Source organism: Pollicipes pollicipes, unplaced genomic scaffold (genome assembly GCF_011947565.3).
Source record: "Pollicipes pollicipes isolate AB1234 unplaced genomic scaffold, Ppol_2.1 Scaffold_6138;HRSCAF=7277_pilon_pilon_pilon, whole genome shotgun sequence".
In the NCBI taxonomy this organism is placed as follows: Eukaryota; Metazoa; Arthropoda; class Thecostraca; order Pollicipedomorpha; family Pollicipedidae; genus Pollicipes; species Pollicipes pollicipes.
Window position 1 is genome coordinate 35,555,083 of NW_023596818.1, and position 7,355 is coordinate 35,562,437.

Below are 7,355 nucleotides of genomic sequence, written 5' to 3' on the forward strand. Positions count from 1 at the left end.
TATGACCTGATAATTTTTCTGTACGCGATTTACTGCAATGCTCGTAAGAACATGTACACTGTACCACGAGGTCGGTTTTGACAGCCAGTGCGGGAAAATCAAAGCCGCTAATAGGCATGACGCTCCTAATTGCGGTTTTCACTGTTCGTCAAAAGCTGCGAGATCTGGCACGGTAGTGGCTCGAAGGTCCATCTTATGAAATTAACTGTTTAACATTTCCAAAGGTGACTTTGGGATGTGTGCAGGAACACAGTCATCCCGGATTTCTTTCTTCTGATTCTGTGGTCATAAGTGGCGTCCATCTTGATCCGCCCATTGTATAGCAGGGGATTTGATAGTTTTTTTTAGGCGGAAAAGCTCGTGTTGGTTTTGAACGATCCAATCCAATAGATGCGTTCAGTCTATGGGAGTGAGGTCAGGAATGTGAATAGGAGCCAGCTATAAAATAAAAAAATTACTGCCACTCTTTGCCAAAAAATAACTCGAGCAAAAAAATTTCCCCGGCTTACCGAGTTTTATAGAGGGTCCCGACACCCGGCGCTACTTTCGCAGGCGGCGACTTTTATTGACTCAAAATCAGCTGTTGCTGATCAGAAGTACCAGATGCTATCGTACCGCAAATAAAAGGCTTTTTTTATTTTTACGATGGTCGATCATGCTCATTGAGAACGACAAATAGCTTTTCTTGTAGCAAATTAGGTTCAAGAAGTGTATTGCGCATGCAATTCATCGTTTTTGTATCGCAGTAGCATTTTAACATCTATATTCAAAACGAATTTCTACCCGAGCGGTTTGCAGTAGTTAAAGGTACAAAAGAAGACATGTCACCCTTTCGAAACTTTCGCGTTTTTTGAGCAGTAGATTTATGCATGAAGCATTCCGAGTCGTGGAAAAAAATTAGTGTTTTGCGAAGCCGAATTAGAGTAAGCGCAGCAAATAACTAATTGGTAAAATTAATTACTTGGATGTATGCCCGATCTGAATTAAATAGTACTGTATGGGTAGGCACTTAGGCATCATGGTGTTGTGTTGACGATCTCAGAGTTGCCTGAACGAAGTAATTGGAGCAGCGCAGACAACTTCGTGTGAGGGTGTTTGCTCCCGTCTTTGGGAGGCTAGGAAATGGTCATTCAATCCCCTTAAGTTCGCTGTTTACATGCGAGTTTTCAACCGCAAGCATATCATAAGAAATTCAACGAAAACAGGGAAATGCATATTTTGAACGTATCATCCTGTAACTACCTTGGCAAAACATTACGTGCGTTGTTCAGTGCATTAGTGAGGAACATTATTCATATAGATAAGACAGTAGTAATAGCCTTATTCATCGGAGAAAACTGAGGAGAAGCTATTGTACTGCTAAGCTTCTTCTGCTATAGTTTCGATAAAGACATGTTGCCCAAATATCAACCAAACTACATCTTTATTCTCCTGTTTTTTCTCCGACGAATAAGGCCGTTACTTCTGTCGTATCTTGGCAAAATATTGTACAGAAATGAGGGGAAGTGGCGTTTGAATTGTGGCATCCTGCGGCAAGTTACCGACCAAGCTCCCATTGATTGAGATACCATGGCATAAATCCCAGGGCTCGCAGCACCCTGGGACGCGCATTGAGAATTTGGAATACACATCATGTAGCCTTAGGAGGAGGCGTTGCCAGGATGGATGCAGGGTTGGCTTGCCCTAATGGGGGCAGTGAGGGGTGAACACCGGGAGGCGTAAATGCAGAGCGTCTGATTTCAGTTCAAGATAGCATATTTTCCTGTAAAATAAGGCGATTCATGGCGAGTTTTTCAGCTTCTGCCAGTCAAATAGTGATGGCCCATATCTCAGCTAGGGAATGGTCTTGTGGATATATAAGGGTAGTCGGGGTATTATTCCCTGTTTACCTTTTTCACCTAACCCATTCGATATTATGGATCTGCAAGTTAACCAACGACTAGAAAGATCATAGTGAAGTAGCGGCGAAATTTTTGGCACCTGCCCTCCTCACATTGCTTTATGTTCGCATTTCTCTCCATATAGGTGCTGCAGTATGACAATAAATGGACAATTATTACCCATTTATAAGTTTAGTATAAACAGCGTACATGATTCCCTGAATTTAAAAATAAATATACATTTCATAAAGAGGTATTACGTATAAATGTCCAGGCACGTTGACTGCGAGAAATGTTGTGCGGGTCCTGAACACAGAAGACGTCGTTCAGTAGGATCTATTTTTGGAGGCAGATTGTGCTATTGTTTTATCTTTAGAAGGTTTTAAATGCAAAATGTACAATATCTTTTCACATAACATTGCAATAAAGATGTAGAACAGGATCGCTACCCAGTTCATTGGTGAAATCTCCGTTCGTTATCATGTATCAGTCCAGAGAAGATGGTTTTCTGTTAAAATTAGCCATTTCCCATATATTTTTTTGCAATTTCACAGCTAGAAATGTAGGCTGGGGGAAGGAATCAGCATTGGAGGGGGACTTACCCAACATAGATATTGGGTCATGCCCCAGAAATTAATTTGAATTGACGCTCCTGCATTATACATGACGGACATCACAGGTAACCTTAGATTTGCATGCTACTTGCATGCAAAGGTCAGTTTGGGCTTACTGATTGAATTTCTACCAATGTTTGGATGCTGCTAATTAAATGTGCTATTCTGCTGTAGCAGCTGATATTTTCATGATCTGACATGCAGATTTTTACAGCAGCATTAACAAAATGAATAAAAAGGATAGCGGCCAACAATTTCAATTTTTGCCTTATTCGCCGGTTTTGTAGCGCGGATTGGTGGAGGAGGGGGGATTCCCTGACATTTTCAAACTAAGAAAGGTAAAGCCTCGCAAAAAAAAACAAACAGCGAGCTGCCTATAGCGAGATCTCGTGATTGGCAAGAAGCTTCCGGTTGTTAACAGACCACACTAGACCAAATCGAAGGTCATTTTTTCCTGAAAACCGAACATCAACCTTGCATGTTCATATGTACGAAACCATGCAATGAGGTGACATGGGACGTGCTTTGGAGCCTATCTTTATAATGTAGGGCTTCCCTCATGTAGCAGTGCAAACCCTCTGCGCGCGGTCCGCAGAATTGTTGCTTGCGGCCCGCCGCACCCGCCCGCCTTGAATCGTCTTGCAATGCGCGTAAAAAGCATCGCTACTCTGACCCCAGAATTGCTAGGAGCACTTTTTGGGTGTCAAAATGCGTACAATGGATGCCCCAGAGGCTAACAAAGATTTGGGCAAGACTTCAGAATATGCCCCATTGGTATCCTCAGAAAACCGAAGGGGGAGGGGTCGCATCGCCCACCCTCCCCCCTTCTATCAGGGTGAGTAACTTGTCCAGAAAGGGCTTTCCGCTTGATGTGAAGTTATCGACAAATGTCGATGCAATTTACTTACTGGGGCACGGCGACAGGCGCCCGCCAGTCAAAGCATGTCGCGCCAGTCTTGGACCATGTCCAAGGAATTGTGGACAGCGTGATGTCGGTTGAAATGGGGCTCGAAGCGCAAACGTGATTTTCATAAAGGGGCATTTTCATAAGGAATTTTCCTCGTGGAGGCCCCATATTTGACGTCATTCCCTGTGCTGCTTACTGCTGGTTCGGAATCTGTCATGCATTCTGCTGCCCTGGCTATCGGGTTTCTTCGTTATTTTCTTTTTGCGGTCGAGGAGAGCAAATCAAGCCGTGGGTCGAGTTTACAGGTGAGGCCCCGGTAAGTGCCGAGAAAGTAAAAAAGCCTTTGTTGTGTTTGAGCTATCTCATTAGTCTAGGACATGTGCGTCTGCTTTCCGGGCACCAGCACTTACCCTGACATTTGTTCAAGTTCAGCGTATGACTGAACGTTTTGGTTACGTGAATCATATTAAAAATTGCTGTGATGAAAGAGACTTTCGGTTACAGGCTGATTACTAATAACGCTTCTGGGCATGGACGTAATGACCATTTTGTCACTTGGCATCGCATAACGCTACTGGCGACAATTTTTCCTCCAAGAATTTGGTCGGCGACGAAAAGTACACTTTTACCATCCTGGCATGCGGGTAGAGCTATGATACATCCAGCAATAGCGCAGATGTTCATTAATCGAGGCTCATCTGCTGTGACATGCTGCTGAATCCTGGAAAATATTTCCAGTGAATTTCTTTGACACCCATGCATCCACGTCTAACACGCGTGGGATAGAGCCAAAAACACTGCATGGGTATCCCGAAAACATGATGAACGCTGGGAGTCTCAATGAATAGCCCGTTGTAGCCTGATGTTGTCTTCACCATCGGCCGAGTGGGAAGAAAGAAACAATGCAAGTTGAGCAGTTACCGCGCATGCGCTCCGGAACTGGGTTTCCGAGCCATTGCAACCTAACTTGCGCCCATTCTGACAAAATTACTTCGCCCTGTTAAACAAAAAACTCGACGATTAGGTTGTTTTTTTATTGTTTTCACTTCACCCTTTTCTACAGCAACTACGAATTTAACATCGTGCTTCTCGTCGCACACTTTGTTTATAAACACTGGATGGAGGAAATTGCTCCCGACAGCGGAAGATTTTCGTGGAGGATAATTGTTTTTGCTCCGAGGTTTATAAAATTGGGAGGAGGAAAATCTGAGAAAAAAATTCATCCGTTGCCAACAATTTTTGGCGTTATAAAATTCGCCTCAGGTCATTACAAGTAAACGTTACCCAACAACTACGGACGTCAAGTTTCTCTGCTTCTCCGTACCATTAGCAAATCCCTATGGCAATAATTTCATTTATTTTCACCTATGACAGCAAAAGGAACCACAAAATATGTTGTCATGCTGTAGGAAGCAACTAACAACCAATCCCACCGCAGAAATTTGCAGTCGACGCCCTGGGCCTCATCAAGGACCAAGCGGGGTATCCAGCATGCTTAGCCAGGTAGCACCGGGGTCTAAGACTGCTGGCAGCGAGTGCTGTTCTCTGTTCATCAAACCTGGCCGGCGGCTGGAGAATGGCGATCATCAGCCTGCAGTGGCCTAGCAGGTATGCAGAAGAATGAAAGACGTTTGCGTTAAAGAACGAATCCAGTTCCAAAAGGAATATTTGATTTCTGATTATATGCAAGTTGTGAAAGTGGTGTGGCTGGGTGTACTGACCTGCTCTCTTCCCAGGACACCGAAGTCCACCCAAGCTGGGGAGAGACTCTGAGGTGGGGGGGTCGAGTGGGTGTCTATCTCCTGCACTTACCGCTCATATGGGCCAATAATAAACTATTACAGAACCGGGGAGCTCAGCCCCTGGCTCTCCCCCTCACCCTTGCCCTCCGTTGCTTTGCCCTGCATTCCGACTGGTATGCCTCTGGTCGGAAGAACCCCCGGCTGCAGCGGCCCGGCGGCTGCAGCGGCCCGGCGGCACGAGCGGCCTGAGCCCGGCCGGCTATGATGAAACGCCCAATCTAGCAGCTAATTGTGGGGCTAAACAAGACGGCCTAAGCCGCTTACGACAAATAACCAGGGCCGGCCAGCGGCGGCGGCTCATCGCTCCCATTGATAGGTGGTCTGCTGCGCGTACAACGGTGGGGCTAAGGCGGCTGGTAACGCAGAGGGACTGGTGACTGGGGAGGCACTGGTGATTGGGATAGAGCTGGTGACTGGGACAGAACTGGTGAATTGGGACGGGACTGGTGACTGAGACAGGAGACTGAGAGGAGACTGGTGCCTGTGGGCGGCTTGCTGACAGGGGCACTATCCATTGTGAGGGACAGGTGGGTTTAGAGGTGAGGATAACTGAGTTGGGACCGATGATTAAGAAAGACTGGGGGCAAAAAATATTGACCGAGTGGGGACTGGTGCCTGCGTAGGTGCCGAGGACTAAGGGGGTTGGGTGAGTAGGGACTGATGCTGGAAAAGGACTGATGGCGGACAGGTGACCGTGGATTGAACAGAAGACTTATGGCTGGCAAGCATACGGGTGTTTATCATGTAATGTGGGTATGTATGTATGTATGTGTATTATAATGTAATATCATGCATGTGCGTATTAGCCCCATCAGGGACTGGTGACTGAAAGGAAAGAGATGACTAAGAGGAAAACAGATGACTGAAAGGGTAATGATGTCTGAGATGGACCAGTGACTGACGGGCTGGTAATTGAAGGGAGCGCTGACTGGGTATGGTCACGAGGAGATGACCGTTCTCTGGGCGGAAGGAGGAACCTTGAAAATGGTTCGTCGTTCCTCGAGGCGCGCAGCCATCCATTGCGGTCTTTGAGATCTCTTCTGGTGTAGTATTCAGACCTTTGATATCACTGGTGATGATATTTTCCCCGCTCGGGCAGCCTATAGTTTCGGTTGGCCAATGCGTCTAACTTAGTGTGACGCCTATCGGCCCCTGAGGAGACACCTGTGTGCCCAGCTTTGTTTTTCAATCTTCGTGTTCCTCGCGACAGCGAAGAATAAATAGTAACCAGCGGAGCTTGAGATCCTCGAGTCGCTTTTGCAGGATTTCGGCGTCCAGGCACTTACCAAAATGGCTTGCAAGTTGGTTGATCCGTTATCATTACGTCCATTTCAGTGGTAGATGCTTTTTCTAGTCCTGCAGGCCGCTTTCGTTTTTATGAAAGTATGGGGTACCAGCATCATTTGTAAACACCGGCCATGCAGATTGCGATTTCAGATTATTGTCATGTCTGGGCCTCGCCCTGAGGGACGTTTCGCCTACAGACATTTCGCCGTGCGCTGTATGTGCTTCAGATGATTATAAAATGTGGACGCCTACCGTACTGATTGTCGAGTTTGTCCCCGTGCATCCTCAGCTGTATGTGCCTCAGATGATGATAAAGTGGGCGCCACTGTGCTGACTGTCGAGTTTGGCCCCGTGCATCCTCAGCTGTATGTGCCTCAGATGATGATAAAGTGGGCGCCACTGTGCTGACTGTCGAGTTTGGCCCCGTGCATCCTCAGCTGTATGTGCCTCAGATGATGATAAAGTGGGCGCCACTGTGCTGACTGTCGAGTTTGGCCCCGTGCATCCCCAGCTGTATGTGCCTCAGATGATGATAAAGTGGGCGCCACTGTGCTGACTGTCGAGTTTGGCCCCGTGCATCCTCAGCTGTATGTGCCTCAGAAGATGATAAAGTGGGCGCCACTGTGCTGACTGTCGAGTTTGGCCCCGTGCATCCCCAGCTGTATGTGCCTCAGATGATGATAAAATGTGGGCGCCACTGTGCTGATTGTCGAGTTTGTCCCCGTGCATCCCCAGCTGTATGTGCCTCAGATGATGATAAAGTGGGCGCCACTGTGCTGACTGTCGAGTTTGGCCCCGTGCATTCCCAGCTTCAGCAGGCGGTTCGTCAGCCAGCGACGCGTCCACAGCGTGAAATTTCCGAGGC